Here is a 23,196-nt window from a genome sequence, read left to right on the forward strand (position 1 = left end):
GAAGAGAGGAGGGTAGGTGGAGGCGAGTGGTTACAAGTGGTTACGAGTCAAAAGCAATGTTAAAGAGGTGGGCTTTCAGTCTAGATTTAAAGGTGGCCAAGGATGGAGCAAGACGTAGGGGCTCAGGAAGTTTATTCCAGGCGTAGGGTGCAGCGAGACAGAAGGCGCGAAGTCTGGAGTTGGCAGTAGTGGAGAAGGGAACAGATAAGAAGGATTTATCCATGGAGCGGAGTGCACGGGAAGGGGTGTAGGGAAGGACGAGTGTGGAGAGATACTGGGGAGCAGCAGAGTGAATACATTTATAGGTTAGTAGAAGAAGTTTGAACAGGATGCGAAAACGGATAGGGAGCCAGTGAAGGGTCTTGAGGAGAGGGGTAGTATGAGTAAAGCGACCCTGGCGGAAGATGAGACGGGCAGCAGAGTTTTGAACCGACTGGAGAGGGGAGAGGTGACTAAGTGGGAGGCCAGCAAGAAGCAGATTGCAGTAGTCTAAACGAGAGGTGACAAGGGTGTGGATGAGGGTTTTGGTAGAGTGCTCGGAAAGAAAGGGGCGGATTTTACGGATGTTGTAAAGAAAGAAACGACAGGTCTTGGCGGTCTGCTGGATATGAGCAGAGAAGGAGAGAGAAGAGTCAAAGATGACCCCAAGGTTTCGAGCTGAGGAGACAGGGAGAATGAGAGAGCCATCAACAGAAATACAAAACGGGGGGAGCGGGGAGGTGGGTTTGGGGGGGGAAATGAGAAGCTCGGTTTTGGTCATATTTAATTTCAGGTGGCGTTGAGACATCCAGGCAGCAATGTCAGACAAGCACGCTGAAACTTTGGTTTGGATGCAAGGTGAGATATCAGGGGTAGAAAGGTAGATTTGGGAGTCATCAGCATAGAGATGGTAGGAAAAGCCATGGGATGAGATTAATGAACCAAGGGAAGAAGTGTAGATAGAAAAGAGGAGGGGACCAAGAACAGAACCCTGAGGTACGCCGACAGGCAGAGGGATAGAAGTAGAAGAGGATCCACCAGAGTGAACACTAAAGGTGCGGAGGGAGAGGTAGGAAGAGAACCAGGAAAGGACAGAGCCCTGGAATCCAGTGAGGACAGGGTATCGAGAAGTATGCTGTGATCGACAGTGTCAAAAGCAGCGGAAAGATCAAGAAGAATGAGGATGGAATATTGACCTCTGGATTTAGCCAGTAATAGGTCATTGGAGACTTAGTAAGCGCAGTTTCGGTTGAGTGGAGAGGGCGAAAACCAGATTGTAGTGGGTCAAGAATAGCATGTGAGGAGAGAAAATCAAGGCAGCGGCGGTGAACAGCACGCTCAAGTAATTTGGAGAGAAAAGGAAGGAGGGAGATGGGTCGGTAATTAGAGGGACAAGTAGGGTCAAGTGAGAGAGTAAACAAATGATTCACATCTACCCGTTCCACTCCACTCATTATTTTATAGACCTCTATCATATCTCCCCTCAGCTGACTTTTCTCCAAGCTGAAGAGCCCTAGTTGCTTCAGCCTTTCCTCATAGGGAAGTGGTCCCATACCGTTTATCATTTTCGTTGCCCATCTCTGTACCTTTTCTAATTCCACTATATCTTCTTTTAGATGTGGCGACCAGAATTGAACACAATATTCAAGGTGCGGTCACACCATGGACCGATACAAAGACATTATAACGTCCTCACTTTTGTTTTCCTTTCCTTTCATAATAATACCTAACATTCTATTTGCTTTCTTAGCCACCGCAGCACATTGAGAAGAAGGTTTCAATGTATCATCAACAACGACGCCGAGATCCCTTTCTTGGTTGGTGACTCCTAACGTGGAGCCTTGCATTACTTAGCTATAGTTCGGGTTCCTATTTCCCACATGCATCACTTTGCACTTGCTCACATTAAACGTCATCTGCCATTTAGATGCCCAGTCTCGTAAGGTCCTCTTGTAAGTTTTCACAAACTTGCGATTTAACAACTTTGAATAACTTTGTGTCATCAGCACATGTAATTACCTCACTAGTTACTCCCATCTCTAGATCATTTATAAATATGTTAAAAAGCAGTGGTCCCAGCACAGACCCCTGGGGAAACCCACTATCTACCCTTCTCCATTGAGAATACTGATAATTTAAACCTACTCTCTGTTTTCTATCCTTTAACCAGTTTTTAATCCACAATAGGACACTACCTCCTATCCCATGTCTCTCCAATTTCTTCTGGAGTCTTTCATGTTTTGGTTTTATTCATATGTGGATGTCTAAACTAGGTTAAAGGTGGGGGAGCTGTAAAATATAAGAATAGGAACTGTGGGATGAATGATGTTGAGTGAGGCAGAGTGTGGTTGCAAGAGGGAAGTTAATTTCGAAAAATAATGTTTTTACTGTTTTGCTCTCAGTCAATTAATATTCTCTGCTGCCAATGTGAATTTTACCTTGTTTTCAGGAATTAGATTAGCAGCCAATGGATTCTACAGAGAAAGTGAAAAAAATCAAGCTCAGCATGCCCGATTGGCCAGCGGTCACTTATACAGTCTGTATTTGAACAGTTGTATGATGAAACCAGACAGAATGGAGAATTTCTGAATGTACACTTTGCAAAGTTAAAGTTAAACATAGTTGTGGCATCCGTAATATTTTACTCTGCATTTTTGTCTCCAACGCAATCTTTATGCTATTTCCTATTATTTTCACTAAGGACTAGGTCTGGAATTGTTCCTCCTCTTGTTGGTTCATGAACCAGCTGCTCCATAAAGCAGTCCTTGATTCAATCAATGAATTTCACCTCTCTAGCATGCTCTGATGTTACATTTATCCAAGGGAGAGATTCTCCTGTGTTAAGAATTAAGTTTGGTGGTACTCTGCTTAAAGATATGTCAAAGTAGAGCAACTTAATCTTAGCTGTATTAACCTTTATCAGATTAGTTGATACCCAGCAATCTTGTCTCGGAAGTAAAATCTGAAATTAAATCATTTATGACTGGTACCAAAATAAAAATGCCATCTGTATAAGAAGCATCAAAAAATAATGATAAAATATTCCCAGAGAACGCATAAAAACATTGAATAAAATTGGTGGCAAAGGCAAACCTTAAGGGTTACTATAAACTGAGCTCTAAAACTCTGAAAATGTTCCTTTTTTTTACACTATATTGCTATTACCAAGAAAACCCTTAAACCACTTCAGAACAATACCATCCAAACCCAATCCATTCAGCCTATTTAGCAATAACGTATGATCAACAATATGAAAGGCCCCTGAAACATCAAATTGAATTAAGACAGAATATTTTGACTTAACAAGGTCTTAATCTTAGTAACCAGCATAATCAATAAAGATATTGTTCTAGATCCAAAATGGGAGACATGGAGAATGTTGTGCGTTTCATGCATAAATGTCACATCTATCAAAAATGTCAGGAAGTATTTTTTCACGGAGAGAGTGGTGGATGCTTGGAATGCCCTCCCACGGGAGGTGGTGGAGATGAAAACGTTAATGGAATTCAAAAATGTGTGGGATAAACATAAAGGAATCCTGTTCAGAAAAAAATGGATCCTCAGAAGCTTAGCGGAGATTGGGTGGCAGAGCCGACAGTGGGAGGCGGGGCTAGTGGTTGGTAGGCAGGGCTAGTGCTGGGCAGACTTCTATGGTCTGTGCCCTGAAAATGGCAGATACAAATCAAAGTCAGGTATACACACAAAGTAGCACATATGAGTTTATCTTGTTAGGCAGACTGGATGGACCGTACAGGTCTTTCTCTGCCGTCATCTACTATGTTACTATGCACTAACATTTCCATGAGCTGCTTAATTTTAGTGCCTAAATGTGAATCTGTTACAGAATTACCTGCTCTGTGTTTTTGCTGCTTTGTTGTTCTTGATATTCTTTGCTGCTTTGATTGAATTACATTTTTAGTAAATTTTGTATGTTCTTTCTGTCGAAAAGTGCAGGGGACCTAAGGTAAGTTCCCAACAAGGAATTTTCAAATACTGACTTAATTTTGATACCACTTCACCATAAAAGTACATAAGTAATGCCACACTGGGAAAAGACCAAGGGTCCATCGAGCCCAGCATCCTGTCCACAATCATTTACAATTATTTTTAGGACAACATCCTGATTTGATGTTATGCAAATTTCATCATACAACAGACAATCGGACATACATACTGTTTTATTATTCTTATCAACAGCTCATGTTATTATGATTTATTTGGAGAACAAGAATATTCTCCTTTTTGCTTGTGCATAAATGGTTTAATTCATATATTTATCATTCATATACAACACCTTTTAGTTTGTAAATGTTGTTATTTTTTTCTTGATCCATAGATTTTATGTACATCATTGTTGATTTTAATTTATATACACATGAGATTTTTTAGTTGATGTTCTGACAAATCTGTTATATATATATATTTTTCTCATATATAGATGTGACACTTTTCTGCAATACATTCTTAATTGCAAATCAAAAGGAAAAAAACAGATCAAAAAAGACAAAAAAATAGAACAGGAGGGTAACAGAAGAAGTGGTTTATTACAAGTTACCCGACGTGGCCACGTTTCGCCCTCAGGCTGCGTCAGGGGTAAAAAAACTATCTGCATTAATGCTGCCAGTCAACATAGCATTGTGAAGTTTGCTGAGTAAGCTTGGGAAGCACTTATGTAAGGTGGTTGTAGGACTACTTTTAGGGGTTCACTTTGCTTTTTACCCCTATTAGTTTTTTTATCCCTGACGCAGCCTGAGGGCGAAACGTGGCCACGTCGGGTAACTTGTAATAAACCACTTCTTCTGTTACCCTCCTGTTCTATTTTTTTGTCTTTTTTGATCTGTTTTTTTCCTTTTGATTTGCATTTCTGTGGCAGATCTTTGCCTTTTTTTTGTTTCTGTATACATTCTTAATTGTACATTTTATGTTGTAGACTCCTGATGAAGGCGTTTTTAAACACCGAAACACAGCTGTGTCAAGTCAAGTGTGTTATTTTGTGTCTTGGAATAAAGGTTTGATTTTACTACAAACGTCTGCTCTGGTTTTTTGGAAGAGACAATTTTCCTACTCTTTGTTGGGAACATTTTACTACGTAGGATTCTTGTGTACCTCCACCCTTGTGGTGGTTTATTCCCTGCACGGCAGCGGCCAATCCAGGAATACATATAAACAATTGATTTTATGTGCACAAATTCTATAAATGGGGTCTAAAGTTGGGCACAAAGTTGGGAATCGATTATAGAATAGAGTCAGTTATGCACATAACGTAATTGGCTAATTTTTAGTACATTGTATCAATAACCGTGTTTAACAAGCAATAAATATTTAATAATCAGTAAGTATCAATAATTGGGGTTAACAAGCGCTAACGGGCAATAATTTGTAGTTATGTGTAAAATCGACTTACACCCCTATTCTATAAACTGAGCTCCTAATTTCTAAGGTGTGGATCTGGGAAGGGTTCGGGTGGGTGAGGGACCTGCCAAGCAATTAGACGCCATGTATAGAATGCTGTAATTTACATGCCTTACAGCCTGGCAGGGAGGGTGCTGCCTAGATTCTCATTTTACTACTTTAACCAATAGGATAATATCTGCTGTTCAACCTTAGATGTAGGAAGGATAAGCTGGATCTGACCTTCTGGACATTCTGGCATCTTCCAGAAAGATGGAGAAGTGGGGATTGAATAGTGGGAAGAACTGGTTGTAGAAGGAAACTCCCCCTGACTAGAAAACCTTGATTCACCCTGGAATAGTGTCATTGGCTTTCCTGAAATTTCCCTAGCCTTTGACCATAGTTGCAATGGGAGACCCTTCAAGCCTAAGCCTTGACTTTATAACCCAGAAAGTTTACTGGCTATGCTCTACTGCTCATGCTAGTATACTAAAAGTCTAGGAATGACTCATAAGTATATAGGAGACAGTGGGCACTTAAGTAAATGCCCTGTTAGTTGTGTGAAGGAATGGAGAACTTTCTGCATCCCTCCTGAGGTTCAGAAGAGACGGGAAGAAATGTCCTATCCCCAAGATTTTATAAAGGCATAAGAAACTAAATTTTGTGATTTTGACTTCAGTTTATTTTTAATGCTGTTATTGTGATATTACTTGGAGGGACATAATCGAACAGGGCGCCCAAGTTTTCCTGGGGCCGTCCTCGAAGGACGGCTCCGTGAAGGGGCGGGGAAACCCGTATTATCGAAACAAGATGGGTGTCCATCTTTCCTTTCGATAATACAGTTGGGGACACCCAAATCAGCAATTTAGGTCAACCTTAGAGATGGTCGTCCTCGATTTTCGGCGATAATGGAAACCGAGGACAGCTATCTCAGAAACGACCAAATCCAAATTTGGTCATGGGAGGAGCCAGCATTTGTAGTACACTGGTCCCACTAACTGAACGGAAAAAGCCCTTCCCTTACCGATCTCTTGGCGATTCGGAAAGGAATGGGCATGCATGAAGGAAATCGCATGCAAATAAGCTGCTCGCTGTTAGCTCATTTGCACATGATTTCCTTCCTAAGGAGGGGAAGCCAGTGCAAAGTAGCCAGGCATTATGCGTGGCTGCTCTGTGTATGCCAAAGATGGCTTCATACATGCAGACAAGCTGCGTGTATAATAACCACCTACAACCTTAGAAAAACACGTCCAGGTGAAAAAGTCCAAGTGCTTGTCAGGGATGTTTTTATTTTTAAGAGTATTGGTGAAGGATGTCCTTTGCTATGCTTCTGTCACTGTGACAGCAGTATGGATGTTTTTGTGAGAGGGACATCCATGTCATTGCTATGCCCCTGACACCCCCTTTATTTATTTGGATTTTGAATCACAAGTAGCAACAGTGGCATTTGAACTGGCCACCTTTGGATTGTAAGACCACTGTTCTAACCACTAGGCCATTCCACCACTCCTCCACACCCTTGAAATTTGGCAGTCCCTATGGGGGAGGGCAGTATGCAGGTACCTGGGGGGAGGTGTGTGTGTCAGCGGAGGCATAACTAAGGCGTGGACATCCTTCCTTCAAACATTTTGGATGTCCTCAACTGCCCCCCCACCCCACCCCACCCCACCCCACACACACAAGGATGACCAAATTTCAAGGGAGTGGAGGAGTGGCCTAGTGGTTAGAGCACTGGTCTTGCAATCCAGAGGTGGCTGGTTCAAATCCCACTGTTGCTACTTGTGATCCAAAATCAATAAACAAAGGGGGGGGGGGGGTTGTCAGAGGCATGGCAAAGGCATGGACATCCTTCTCACAAAAACATCAACATTTTGGACATCCTCAACTGCTGTTTTTTTTGTTTTTACCCCATGCTTTCCCACTCATGGCAGGCTCAATGTGGTTTATATATACAGGTTACTTATGGAGGGTTTAAGTGACTTTTCCCAGAGTCACAAGGAGCTGTCTGTGCCTGAAGTGGGACTTGAACTCAGTTCCCTAGGACCAGAATCCACCACCCTAACCACTAGGCCCACTCCTCCACTCCACTGTTGTAGGGACAGAGCATAGTGAAGGACATCCTTCACCCATACTCTTAAAAAAAGTTTCTTTTTTTCAGGGTGGGAGGTGGTCAGTGACCACTGGGGGAGTCAGGGGAGGTCATCCCGATTCCCTCCGGTGGTCATCTGGTCATTTAGTGCACATTTATGTGGCTTGGTCATAAAAAAAAAAAAGGACCAAGTAAAGTCGGCCAATGTTTGTCAGGGGCGCCCTTCTTTTTTCCATTATCGCTCAAGGACGCCCATCTGTTAGGCATGCCCCAATCCCACCTTTGCTACGCCTCTGACATGCCCCTGGGAACTTTAGGTCACCCTCCTTGAAACAGAAAGCAAATTGGGACGCCCAAATCGGCTTTCAATTATGCCGTTTGGGCGACTCTGAGAGAAGGACACCCAATCTCCCGATTTGTGTCGGAAGATGGGTGCCCTTCTCTTTCGAAATTCCCCTGTTAGTGCTTGTAGCTGTTTTATTGCAGATTAGAAATATGACACTATTAATATAGCTTTGGGCCTCTTGGTTTCTGCAATTTATAAATCCCTAGATAATAGAATAAATAATGTCCTTTAAGAAGCGGGGCTGAATAACTTGCCACTATGAGCCTTTCATATGTTATGTATCACTAACCAGTTTGATTGGAGATATGTCCAGCTGGGCAGGGAATACAGTCATAGCAGGCAGACAGCGTTCCTTCTCGGGTAATTTCCTGAAGCCAGGAGCACAATTCTGAGTGCATCTGGATTGTGGAGGAGTCTGAGGATTGAAAAAAAGTATATATATATATCTACCTTCAAATGTCACTGGACTGTAGTTTATAAAATGCAGATTTCATTCCTGTCCACTTATGGAACAATTCAGACCTTTTCTTTGGACATCGAATTTGAGGTTTGTTTTTTACCCCTAGAATAGCTAAATTATAGTCAGCTATTTTTCAGAGGAAGTGATATTAAACTACGTTAAAAGTACTCATTTCTGTGGAGGTGTTTAGGATGAAGAGAAACATATGGCAGAGTTACTAATCTGGGCTTCCGTTAAGATGGTACACCCAAAACAGAGCAAAGAAACCTATCAGCTGCTGCATCCATGTTGTCGTTCATTATTGTTGGTAGCATTTTTATTTGATCTCACTTATGCCAGCTTGTGCAGCATATGGATGTTCACAGAGGAAGTATTGGTTTGAAAAGTTAGAGTACTAATTAGTTTTAAATCGTAATCAGTGTGTCATTTGAAGGAGCTGATTATAGGGACTAACACTCTAGCAGGCATTGCAATCATTCAGAGAGGCTTTCACCTATTAAGGGCCACCAAAACAGACATCATGTTAGGAGAATCAAATGTCCAACATTCAGAGTTTTATTTCTTGCGTACAAACATTAATTAGGTTGAAACATGGGAGCATTTAACATCTTTTTTTTCCTGTGCATGCATCAAAAGAAAAATATGGTATGTGGGAACTTGCTCCTTTTGTTTTGTGGAATGCAGTATATATTATAAAAATGCACTTGATTTTTTTTATTACTACTATTTCAAAGAGAGGTATTGAATAATGAGGGAAAAGAATCTTTCATGCAGACGTTTTGTCCAGAGTTAGTCTAAATGTGCCAAGATTTTCCAGTTCTGTTGTATATATTTATGCTATCTTCAAGTCTGTTTGCTTATAAAAGGCATGTTTTTAAAAAAAGATCTTTTTCCCGGCTTTGTGATTGTATATACATGATTGTGATTTTATGATGCAGACAAACAATACACCACCAAAATACAAAATACAGTAGCAAGCAGCACACTATTAGCCATCAAGTTCATACAAAATTCATTATTTTCAATGGAAAATAAATCTGTTGGCTGCCTGCTATGTAAATATTCCATCACTGTTTCATTACTGCTACCAAGCAGTACATACTTAGGGCATTTGATTAAAATTTTGACTGAATAGAACATACCGGTCTTTATCTGTCCTCATCTACTATATTACAATGTTACTATGGTCTTAATTAATTCATCTAGACATTATATGCACATGATATTGCTTGTTAAACCCAGAGGTGTAGCCTAAGGGTGGTTAAAAACAATTAGTATAGGGGGGCACTGCTGAGCGTGACAGAGAATGGCGGCTTAATCTCTCAGCTCCTGCTCAGAGTTAAATAATCCGGCAGATTGCTTACAACTTATCTCACTTATTCACAGCAAATTACATCTTAATATTTACCTGATAGCATGCCAAACAAATCTCCTAAGGCAGGTGTTAAGCAGCCCTCGTCTCCCGCCTCCAAGAAACTTTGTCAAGATTCCTCTTATCAAGCTGCAATGGTGGCCGAGACTGGCAACGAGGAAATCACGATTCAGACCATTATGTTACATTTGTTACATTTGTACCCCGCGCTTTCGCACTCATGGCAGGCTCAATGCGGCTTACATATTATATACAGGTACTTATTTGTACCTGGTGCAATAGAGGGTTAAGTGACTTGCCCAGAGTCACAAGGAGCTGCCTGTGCCTGAAGTGGGAATCGAAATCAGTTCCCCAGGACCAGAGTCCACCACCCTAACCCTAAATTATGTGCGAACGTCTCTCTCAAAAAGGTATTCTCAAAGATACTCACCTCTCCATTTCCCAATTCAGAGACGATATTAATGAACTAAAATCTTAGCTTTTACAAACTCAATCGCTCATGGATTCTCTCTCCCTGAAGTGTGAATGTAACTCCAATGAAATCTCTTCTCTCTGATCAAAAACAAAAGGGATTGATTCACTTAAAAAAGATCTGGAAGATCTCAACAATAGAGCAGGGAGAAACAACTTAAGAGTCCTTGGAATTAAAGAAGCTGCAGAGGGCTCTGACTCCATTAAGTTTATGGAAAATCTCCTACCCATGCTTTTGGGTTTAAACTTTAGCCCACCGCTTGAAATCGAAAGGCTCACAGAGCCACCTCTGGCAAACCTGAACAACAACGTTTCCCTCGACCGATTGTCCTGAAGATTCTCCGCTACTCTCAAACTTTAGCAATTCTGCAAAATGCCAAACTGAAATTGCCTATTTTCTATGATGGCATGAAAGTCTTAATTTTCCAGGATCTCAGCAAGTTCATCGCAGAAAACAACTTCTTGCACAAAGTAATCGCCTAAAGTCTCTTGGCGCTCAATTTAGTCTCCATTACCCTGCTCAAATGTGGGTGACAATCCACAATTCTGCCTGCACCTTTGATGACCTGGAGGCCCTAAAACATTTTCTGGACACCTTTTGAGACCTAAACATTAACAAGGTTTGAAATAAACATCTCAATTTATCTCTTCCAGTCCTTTCTCTCATTTTGGAATTTATATCCATTGCATAATGAGATTTATATATATTTGCATAATACTTGCTATAAATGTTTAATGTTGCTCTTTTTTCTCCAATTTTTCCAATTATCTCCAATCTCCTAACAATTGTTATTCCTTCGGTATTTGCAAGATTACATGCTGCAAAAAGTTTTCTGTTCTAGCTCTCTGCAGATTTATACTGTTACATTTTGAGCCTCTAATTCTCTCAATATTTATTTTATTTATTTATTTATTACATTTGTATCCCGTTCTTTCCCACATGCAGCAGGTCCAGTGTGGCTTACATAGTAAAAGAAAGCATGTTATATGGTAAAGAATACAGTAAAACAAGGAAATGTAGGAAGAGTATTATTGTGATGATCATAGCTACTTACATAATGAAAAGCATTACAAAGTACATGTGAAAAGAATATAATGAACTGTGGCAACAGTGTCCCAGAATATATGATTTAGAATAGGGAAGGTAGACAAGGATATGATAGGTGAAAGGGAAGGAGAATGGGAGGGAAATGGTAAAGGTTGGAGGGAAGAAGAAGAGGGATTGAGGGATTGAGTATAAGGGATTAGTGAAAAAGGTCAAACGTAACATTGGGGTTAAAGTGAGCATCGACATCTTAGCAGGAGTATCGTAGGTGATCTGGTGGAATCAAGCTAGGTCCATTCGGGTAAACTTGCTTGAAAAAATGGGACTTTAACATTTTCCTGAAAGGTAAATAGTTATTAATAACTCGGATGGGTCTTGGGAGAGCATTCCAAAGTTGACTACCCAGGAAGGAGAAACTGGAGGCATAGTATGTTTTGTATTTGACACCTTTGCAATTTGGGAGGTGTAGATTGAGGTATGTTCACGATGATATTGTTCTATTTCTAATTGGGAGGCCAATCAAGTTGTTCATATAGCTGGGGGATTCTCCTGATATGATCTTATGGATTATTGTATGGACCTTGAAGTATATTCTCTCTTTAATGGGGAGCCAGTGAAGCCTTTCTCGAAGGGGTGAGGCGCTTTCAAATTTTGACTTGCCAAATATAAGTCTGACTGCCGTGTTCTGGGCAGTCTGGAGACTTTTCAGGACTTGGGATTTACATCCAGGGAAAACACTGTTGCAATAATCAACCTGAGTGATGACTGTGGATTGAACCAGGTTCCGGAAAGTGTTCAATGGAAGATAGGATTTCACTCGCTTCAGGATCCACATCATATTAAACATTTTCTTCGTGATCAGCTTAACGTGGTTATCGAAGGATAGATGGCTATCTTTTGTAACTCCAAGGATCTTTAAACTACTAGAGATGGGGATAATTACATCTGGGGTATTGAGGGTGGCCGGGAGAGGTGGGGAGTATTGAGACGAAAGGACTAGGCATTGAGTTTTTTCTTTATTTAATTTCATCTTAAAGGCATTGGCCCATGATGAGATCAAGGTGGACATGCCAGTAGTGATTTTATCGGAGATTTCGGATAAATTTGATTTAAAGGGAATAAAAATGGTGACATCATCAACGTATATAAAGGGATTAAGGCCATGTTTGGCTAATAATCTGGCCAAGGGGATCATCATGATGTTGTAGAGTATTGAGGAGAGAGGAGATCCCTGTGGTACCCCGCATTCAGACGACCATGGGGATGATATATTTGTGGTTCCTTTAACTTGATAAGACCTGGTAGGATTGAAGTCTTTTAAACCAATTGATAATATTACCTCCAAGTTTGTCTAAAAGTTTAGCAAGAATGTTATGATCTACCATGTCAAAAGTGCTTGACAAATCAAATTGCAAAAGGAGGATATTGTTTCCAGTTGCGATTTCCTGTTTGAATTTAGTTATTAGAGTAAGGAGGACCATTTCTGTGCTGTGGGCAGATCGGAAACCTGACTGTGACTCATGAAGGATGGAAAATGTCTGAATATATTTATTTAGTTGTGAGGTCACTGTGTTCTCCATTAGTTTAGTGATTAGAGGAATGGAGGCAATTGGACGGTAGTTGGTAACATCGTTTGTTGATTTCTTTGGATTTTTTGGTATAGATGTTAATAAAATATTACCATGATTGGTAGGGAAGGAACCTCTTTGAAGCAGGAAGTTTATGTGAGTGGTGAGATCCAAGATGAAGCATGTTGGGGCATCTCTTAAAAGGTAATATGTGTCTCACTTCTTCCTTACCAATTTATTACAGTTGTATTGGCATTGTTCTCTGTTCTATGCCATTGTTTTCTCTGAATCCTTTTTTCCTAATGTTTTTCTTAATTTTTTCTCCCTCCCACTATTTTGAGCATATAAAAGGTTTAAATAACTACTACTACTACTACTACTATTTAGCATTTCTATAGCGCTACAAGGTGTACGCAGCGCTGCACAAACATAGAAGAAAGACAGTCCCTGCTCAAAGAGCTTACAATCTAATAGACAAAAAATAAATAAAGTAAGCAAATCAAATCAATTAATGTGAACGGGAAGGAAGAGAGGAGGGTAGGTTGAGGCGAGTGGTTACAAGTGGTTACGAGTCAAAAGCAATGTTAAAGAGGTGGGCTTTCAGTCTAGATTTAAAGGTGGCCAAGGATGGGGCAAGACGTAGGGGCTCAGGAAATTTATTCCAGGCGTAGGGTGCAGCGAGACAGAAGGCTCGAAGTCTGGAGTTGGCAGTAGTGGAGAAGGGAACAGATAAGAAGGATTTATCCATGGAGCGGAGTGCACGGGAAGGGGTGTAGGGAAGGACGAGTGTGGAGAGATACTGGGGAGCAGCAGAGTGAGTACATTTATAGGTTAGTAGAAGAAGTTTGAACAGGATGCGAAAACGGATAGGGAGCCAGTGAAGCGACTTGAGGAGAGGGGTAGTATGAGTAAAGTGACCCTGGCGGAAGATGAGATGGGCAGCAGAGTTTTGAACCGACTGGAGAGGGGAGAGGTGACTAAGTAGGAGGCCAGCAAGAAGCAGATTGCAGTAGTCTAAACGAGAGGTGACAAGGGTGTGGATGAGGGTTTTGGTAGAGTGCTCGGAAAGAAAGGGGCGGATTTTACGGATGTTGTAAAGAAAGAAACGACAGGTCTTGGCGGTCTGCTGGATATGAGCAGAGAAGGAGAGAGAAGAGTCAAAGATGACCCCAAGGTTTCGAGCTGAGGAGATAGGGAGCATGAGAGAGCCATCAACAGAAATAGAAAACGGGGGGAGTGGGGAGGTGGGTTTGGGGGGGAAAATGAGAAGCTTGGTTTTGGTCATATTTAATTTCAGGTGGCGTTGAGACATCCAGACAGCAATGTCAGACAAGCACGCTGAAACTTTGGTTTGGATGCAAGGTGAGATATCAGGGGTAGAAAGGTAGATTTGGGAGTCTACAGCATAGAGATGGTAGGAAAAGCCATGGGATGAGATTAATGAACCAAGGGAAGAAGTGTAGATAGAAAAGAGGAGGAGACCAAGAACAGAACGCTGAGGTACGCCGACAGGCAGAGGGATAGAAGTAGAAGAGGATCCACCAGAGTGAACACTAAAGGTGCGGAGGGAGAGGTAGGAAGAGAACCAGGAAAGGACAGAGCCCTGGAATCCAAGTGAGGACAGGGTATCGAGAAGTATGCTGTGATCGACAGTGTCAAAAGCAGCGGAAAGATCAAGAAGAATGAGGATGGAATATTGACCTCTGGATTTAGCCAGTAATAGGTCATTGGAGACTTTAGTAAGCGCAGTTTCGGTTGAGTGGAGAGGGCGAAAACCAGATTGTAGTGGGTCAAGAATAGCATGTGAGGAGAGAAAATCAAGGCAGCGGTGGTGAACAGCACGCTCAAGTAATTTGGAGAGAAAAGGGAGGAGGGAGATGGGTCGGTAATTAGAGGGACAAGTAGGGTCGAGTGAAGGCTTCTTAAGGAGAGATGTGACCACAGCATGTTTAAAGGCAGTAGGGACAGTTGCAGTGGAAAGTGAGAGGTTGAGAATGTGACAGATAAAAGGAATAAGAGCAGGTGAGATGACATTAAGAAGGTGGGTGGGAATGGGATCAGAGGAACAGGTGGTACATTTTGAGGAAGAAAGGAGAAGTGTAGTTTCCTCTATAGTAACTTCAGGAAAGGAGGAAAAGGAATGAGGGGAAGGAGAGAGAGGGGAACGGACTAGTGGAGGGAGAGGTGGTGAGGTGGAGAATTCAAGGTTTATCTTTTGAACCTTGTCGTGAAAGAATTCAGCAAGGGTCTGAGGAGATAATGAACGGGGAGTTGGGGGAGAGGGCACCTTGAGGAGAGAGTTCAATGTGGTGAAGAGAAGTCGAGGATTAGAGCCAAGAGAGTTGGTCAGTTGGATATAATAATCCTGTTTGGCACGTAAAAGAGCAGATTGGAAGGAGGTCAGCATGAACTTAAAGTGTAAGAAATCAGCAAGGGCCCGAGATTTCCGCCAGAGGCGTTCGGCGGAGCGGGTAGAGGAACGTAGGTAGCGGATATTAGAAGTCAGCCAAGGTTGGGGTTTTGTACGCCTTACAGGGCGGGTCATCAAAGGTGGAAGAAACTTCTAATATATTTACACAATTTGAACTCTGACTTGGCTTTTATTCAGCAAATGCATCTATCAGATTCAGACTCTAAACGCCTCCAAGACAAAAGCTTCTCACTCACGGCACACTCTCCTGCAGTGCACAAAAAAAAAAAAAACGGAGTGGCCATCTTACACAAGAAATCCCTTTCAATTAATATTATTAAACAATCTTGTGATGTGGAAGGCAGATGGGTTAAAGTGGACATCTTGATAAATAATACACCAGTTACTCTCTTAAATATATATGTACCCAACAAAGACTTTCCTGATTTTTTTCATCTACTAGCTTCAGAAATCAACAGCTCTCTTCCTAACCCTATAATTGTAGGTGGGGACTTTAACCAAATTCTTGACCCTCTTCTTGACAGGCTCTCCAATTGACCCTATTACCAATCCAAAGCTTTTTCTGCCTTACATTCACTCATTTCTTCACTGGGTCTTGTAGACCCATGGAGACTGTTTAATCCCACAGAAAAAGACTTCACCTTCTTCTCCCCACCTCACATGAGTTACTCAAGAATCAACTGTTTTCTGATCTCCAAAATTCTCATACCTAGTGTAGCTAATTCCCAAATTCACAGTAGGAATATATCTGACCATTCCACTATCTCATTATACTTCTCAAATATCTCCTCCACTAAAAAATCTTTAGCTTGGAGACTCAACACTTCCCTCTTAAAGGAGGACTCTTTTATATCTCTGTTGAAAAATCCACTGAAGATTATTTTACCAATAATCCTCTACACAATTCTCCTGTTAATATATGGTGGGATGCCTAAAAGGCCACTATCAGAGGAGTTATAATAAATTACTCTGTGGGAGTATATATAAAAAAAGTTAGATCTATTGGAAAATGAAACTAAATCTCTTGAAAAACAATAACCAGAAACCAAAGATCATAACATATATAAAAATTTTCTTTTAAATAGATATAACTTGAACACCATTCTCAGTCAAGAGGCCCTTTCCTCCATAAATATTCAGAAATATATGATGCGGAAAATAATAAATCAGGACATTTGCTAGCACAGTTCCTTAAAGCAAAACAAAGTCATGCCCGCGTATCTCACATAATTGATTCCTTAGAAAGTCCTCAATATACATACTCTCAAATAGCTCTACAATTCTCCAAAATTTACCAACTTTATACTTCAGAAACTCTTCTCCGAGTCCTCCTTTGACAACTTTATGAAAAATTTGAGTCAATCTTTATTATCACAATCTCAAAAAGCTATTCTAGATAAAAATATTTCCATAGATGAAATCATCAAGGCTATTAAAGAGATTCCCCATAATAAAGCCCCAGGTAATGATGGCTTACCCATAGAAATTTATGCAACTTTAGCAGATATTCTTAGTTCCAAATTATTTATTTTATTTGACCATCTCCTTCTTCACTCTGGTGATAAGGGTTCTTTCCTAGAATCTTAAATTGTTGTCATCCCCAAACCAGGCAGAGACCCTTCTAATGTCTCAAATTACTGACCAATATCTCTTATTAATATGGACAACAAGATCTATGCCAAAATCCTTGCAAATTGCCTAAAATCTGTGATATTCTCACTTATTTATCGTGATCAAAATGGTTTCATACTTGGTAGAATACCCAGTGATAACTCTAGACTACTTTGGAATATACTAGCTCACACACATGACGTTGACTCTCCATTAACAGCCCTTTCCTTAGATGCAGAAAAGGCCTTCCACAGAATCGAATGTCCCTTTCACTTCAAAACTCTCCAATGGTTTGGCTTTGGTGAAAATTTTCTCAATATGATTAAATTACTTTATGAGTCTCCTCAAGCCTTTATTTTTACCAACAGCATTGCTTCTCCAAAATTCACATTATATAGAGGCCCTAAGCAGGGTTGTCCCCTCTCCCCCTGTTATTTAATCTAGCCCTGGAACCCCTAGCTATTTCAATCCGCTCAAACCAAAATATTCTGGAAATTAAGCTTCAAGATGAGCACTATAAATTATCCATCTATGTTTCAGACATATCCATCAACTCGTTCCCATGATGTTACTGAACTCTATTATTCTGTCTCACTATATTTTCAAATGTAAGCTACACTGAACCCAAGTTTCCTGGGATAATGTGGGATATAAATGTTTAAATAAAATCCTTTGTCCTCCACCTTTTAAGGCACTGCTAGATGGTGATGGCAAAAGGAAAGCAATTTTGATGCAACTCAAAATAATCTGTTCTTTAGCTGGGCCCTAGTATTACCATATTGAAAATGCAACCATACCATGCCTCTGTGGTTTTGTTCCACTAATAAGTGAAAAGATTAACTGGATTTCTTATATATTCTTTGGATGCATGACTAGGAAGAGAAACGCACACTTATTTATGCAATATCACAATTCCTCAGCCACAAAACAACATTTAGGGTAATGTTCATAATGAGCTCCTTTTATTACAGACCAGATAGAAGACATTATAGTTTTCAGTTTTGGCATAGTATAAGTCATCACAAGAACAAAATAAAAGAAAACCAATGGACTGCATTAAATGCTTATAGCAGATTTAGGAGTCCTTTTACCAAGCTGCAGTATAAGGACCCCGGTGGTGTCATCAGCACACAGATTTGCCGTATGCTGAGGCCCCCTATGCTATTGTTGTGTGTGAGCTCTGTATTATACTTCATTTGGAGACCCCTGATGCAGGTGCGGCGGCACCGAAACACGGCCCGTGTCGGGTCTTTCTTCAAGCAAAGTTCACCATTAAAAGTTTTTTATATGAAAAAACTGTGTTCCCTTTTGTTTTTAAAGACCCTTTGTGCTGTTTTTTTGCTTGGTTTGGTTTTGTACTTAGTTCCCTCTCTTTGTTATATTATGTCAATGTATTTCAGCCACATGACTACATGTTTATACCAAACAGATGTATACACGTGCTCATTCTCAAATTGGGTCATGTACAGACAAGCCAATGAGGGCGCTACAGTTGCCCCCATGGCAACAACTTGTGTCTGCACATGAAACCGATCGTTAAATTCAAAATAATTATGACAGATCACAAATGTCATCAACTTTTTTAAGACCTCAATTTTGGGAATGGGCACATGCATCTCAGCAAAATGGTAACATGCCAATTGTATTGCCTTGTACTGGGGGACATTAGTATAGAGAGCGGCGACATCCAACCCCACCATAAAAAAATCTTCTCCTCTCTGTGGCTCCATATCCTCAAGCAGCTGGATAAAGTGCATAGAGTCCCGTACATAGGATTCCGCCTTTTTTACTAAGGGTTTCATCAACATGTCCATATACTTAGGTACTGGTTCGAGAACTGAATCTCGAGTGGAAACTATCGGAAACAGCAGTGCTGACAATTTCTGTGTGCAATAGTTCCTACATGCCAAGGAGGAGCGACGTAATCAGCTGCTGAAAATTGACTAACAAAAGGTCACACAGTGGATGTCGTTATGACGGTTTTACAGCATATTACAGCAGTGGACATCATTGAGTTCTATGAACTGTCTGCCTCATGAATGTGATGAAGCAGGATTTTTTTCATGTATGATGAAGCAGGATTTTTTTCATGTATAATGGTTTGATATTTAAACTTCTAAAGACATTTTAGACAACTAGTATATAGCAGTGGCATAGCCACAGGTGGGCCTGGGTGGGCACTTAGGACTCAGGCCCACCTAACAGCAGCACCCATTTAGTGGTAGCTGGTGGGGATCCCAAGCTCTGCCAGTTGAAGACCTCCCCCTGATGGTGCTGAAAACATTGCTCTCCACTTCAGCTGTCTGAGCTTCCTAAGCTGGCACCTGTACATGCTCAGTTTTCGGCACATGCCTGCTGCAGGCTGCCAAGGTGGAGAGTAGTGTTTTTCTGCCAGCTGAGATATATTTTTAAGTTGGTGGGGGAGAGGGTAGAACACTTGGTGCCCACCCACTTCTTGTCTAGGCCCACCCAAAACCTGCTGTCTAGCTACGCCCCTGGTATATAGGGTGAGTGGTGGTTGAAAGGTGATGAATGAGTGGTTTAATGTTTAAAGTTAATAGCTGGTATAAGGCATAAGTATTTATAATAAAGAGAAATTTGCATATATAAGTTGGAGTTTAGTGTGGTGTAATGTTGTTTATATACTCCGACTGAATTGTTTTTTCTTCCCCTTTTTTGTAAGATTGCAGTTCAGTTTAAACCAGACAAAGATAACCTGCTGTTCAGGTGACCTGATTTGATCGCCAAACTTATCCAGTGATGCGTTGAATATTCGCTGATAGTCTGTTAGCTGCTATATGCTGACCTGAAATATAAAGCGGGAAATGGTGCTCATCCCCTGCTGAATATCAGAGATAGATGGTTAAGTGCTATTTAAATCGGCCAGGAGTCATTCCTGTCCGGTTAAATAGCGCTAAATATCAGGGGAATGTAACTATGATACCATTAACAGTACCCCGTTTCTTTTTTTCAAATAGTGGTAGTTTTACAGTGCAAACAGTTTTGAACCCCTGGGTGGTTATGCTAAAAAGTCTGTAACTTCAGAGTGTTTAAAGGTCACCTTATTCTACTAGGCACATAAATGTAGATGGGAGCAAGAAATAACGCTGTTCGATTTAACACTGAAATTCCAAACGGTTGATAAGGAAACAAGGGGTGGGGGGAGGGGGGTTACTTGTTTTTGCTTCATCCTGTAGACAGGACTGAATTTTATGCAGTCTGATTTATCCAGTTAACATAGAGGGGCATAACCGAACGGCGCCGGCCAAATAGATGGCTGTTCATCTATATGGCCGACGGTGTAATGAGCTGTCCCCGACCGTATTATCGAAAAAGATGGCTGGCCATCTTTTGTTTCAATAATACGGTTGGGGACACCCAAATATCAGAGATGGCCGGGTTTCAGATGGCCGGCATCGGTTTGCGCCGACAATGGAAACAGAAGCCGGACATCTCAAACCCGGCCAAATCTAAGACATTTGGTCGTGGGAGGAGCCAGTATTTGTAATGCACTAGCCCCCCTCACATGCCAGGACACCAACCAGGCACTCTGGGGGGCATTGCAGTGGACTTCAAAAATTGCTCCCAGGTGCATACCTCCCTTACCTTGGATGCTAAGCCCCCCAAATCCCCCCCAAAATCCACTCTGCACAACTTGACACCACTACCATAGCCCTAAGAGGTGAAGGGGGGCACCTACATGTGGGTACAGTGGGTTTGGGGGGAGGTTTGGAGGGCTCCCATTTACCACTACAAGTGTAAGGTAGTGGGGGATGGGCCTGGGCCCACCTGCCTGAAGTGCACTGCACCCACAATAAACTGCTCCAGGGACCTGCATACTGCTGTCAGGGAGCTGGGTATGACATTTCAGGCTGGCATAGAGGCTGGTAAAAAAATGTTAAAATTTTTTTTTTTTTTGGGTGGGAGGGGGTTGGTGACCACTGGGGGAGTAAGGGGAGGTGATTCCCGATTCCCTCCGGTGGTCATCTGGTCAATTGGGGCACTTTTTTGAGGCTTGGTCCTAAAAATAAATGGACCAAGTGAAGCCGTCCAAATGCTCGTCAGAGCCGGCCATCTTTTTATCATTATCGGCCGAAGCCGGCCATCTCATAACCACGCCCCTGTGCTGCCTTCCATACCCTTCCGAAACGCCCCCTTTAACTTTGACCTGCTCTGCGACAAAAAGCAGTTGGAGCCAGCCAAAATCGGTTTTCCATTATACCGATTTGGCCGGGTTCATGAGATGGCCGGCCATCTCCAGATTTGTGTCGGAAGATGGCCAGCGATCTCTCTCGAAAATAAGCTGGATAGGGGCCCTTTTTACTAAATGGTGATAAAAGGGGGCCCTACGCTAGCAGCGGTGGCTGTATTTGAAACACACCAGGGCCCCTTTTACTTCAGGGGGTAAAAAGTCTGCACTTGTCGCATGGCCATTGAGGTGGGATTAAGGGCTCCAGCGCTAATCCGGTAGTAACTGGGCAGTGCTCGGCGCTGCCCGATTACCCCTGAGTAACCCTCTGAGGAAATATTTTTCCAATATTTCAGCCTGCGTTGGAAATGCCACCTGCTGGGGGTGGACCGGTGGTTAGAGCTGATATTCAGCAGAAGTAACCAGTTAAGAGCTGCTAAATTTTAGCAGATAGCCCTGTACAAATGATTTAATTGGCCAGAAGCCTCTCCTGCCTGGTTAAATCACTATGAAAATCGACCCATTAGAATTGTACAAAATCCAATCATGAAGCCAAATTTCTACTCTTCTCTGTATAACAGCATGCAATACCTCTTGTATTATTAAGCATCTTATATAATGTTTTATCACTCTAACCTGGGTAAATGAAGCATCCCAAAGTATCATTTTTTCATTGATTGTAAAATCCTCTCCAGGGGGAGCAGAAGGTTTATAACTTCCAACAATTTCATGTTTCGATGTCCTATTGGGGAGATGGATCAGATTAATAATATTGTAGTCAGTGGCTTGGCGTCCGTTCTCATCAAAATATATCTCTTCACCCAGACTGTTCTTAAAGTGCACATTCTTCAGATAATGATGAAGCTAAAAAAATAAAGGATACATTTTCAGGAATGCCTGGAACTGCCAATTTTTTTTTTATGTATGTATTTGAATAAGAACATTTCTAATCTGTCAATCAGTTTGATGCTCACTCACTTTGACACACATTACAAATCAACTGACACCAAGGGCCCTGTTTACTAAGGTGTGCTAGTGTTTTCTGTTAAAAATTAGCAAGCGTTAACCATGTAGACACCCATAGGAACATTATGGGTATGAACACGGTTAGCGCGTGGTAATGTTTAGCATGCACTAAAAACACTAGCGTTCCTCTAGCATGGCTTCGCAAACAGGGCCCCTAGATTCTTTTCTGGGTAGTGACTCCTAATGCGGACCCTAATATCATTTAGCCATAATTTCATTTATTCTTCCCTAAATGCATCATTTTGCAATTGCCCACATCGATTTGTATCTGATGTTTGGATGCCCAATATTCCAGTCCAAAAGGACCTCCTGCAATTTCTCACAATCCGCATGCAATTTAACAATCTTAACCGCCCTCCGACTACCAACCAACTCCCCATAGCGTTCACGCCCACTTATAACAGAAATATGAAAAAAAAAAAACACTTTTCAACCTACTGCCCACACCACTCTCAAACCAATCGCAGCACAAAAGATTTACTTGACCCCTGAGGCAGGCCTTTGTGCTGAAACACGGCCTTGTTGGGTTGGTTTTATAGCTTTTATGAATTAAAGACTTTTACACTTTGATATCCTCCTTGAGTGTACCTCACTTCTTTGGTTTGGCTGTCACATATTTGATTCCATTTATAATCTGAAGAAGAGTTTTTGAAATGAATGCAACACTCTAGACAACACATACAGTAAAAATAAATTTTTTAAATAAATGGACAATACAGAAACATTTGAACCTCACCCTTCACAAATTGTTACCAATTCTGTTTTCTGAATATAGCATTCCTTTAGAAAATGATGTTACCTTCCATGGTAAATAATCTGATAATCTCTGTCGGTCTCCATTCCACGTGGTGGTGTTCCCAGAGCCAGAGAAAAGCATGTCTTTCAGTGCATGTGCCAGGGCATAGACAGCATTGTAAATGTCATAACTGTTGGCAAAGTGGGTATTGTCACAGTGGAACATGAAGGAAGGTTCTTCATTTCTACTGCAGGATCTTTTGATGGTTTGGGGGCACTGGTTGCCACACAGTCCAAGCCACCAATATTTAACTTCAATATTATAAGGAAACATAATAGGATTTACCTCACGTATAAATTTAAAAAAACTTGGAATAGTTTTCTTTATTCCTGTGAATAGCAAGGTGTTATTCATGTAAATATTTTCCACATGATAGGCTAAGTAAAAAATATCAGTATCAGTCATGGTGATAAAGATCATAC

General features: G+C 41.3%; 1 pseudogene; it reads right to left on the bottom strand.

Moving 5' to 3' along the window:
* Positions 1 to 23,196, bottom strand: part of LOC115464363 — a 67,959-nt pseudogene that overhangs the window by 7,509 nt on the left and 37,254 nt on the right.

Source organism: Microcaecilia unicolor, chromosome 3 (assembly GCF_901765095.1).
Source record: "Microcaecilia unicolor chromosome 3, aMicUni1.1, whole genome shotgun sequence".
NCBI lineage: Eukaryota > Metazoa > Chordata > Amphibia > Gymnophiona > Siphonopidae > Microcaecilia > Microcaecilia unicolor.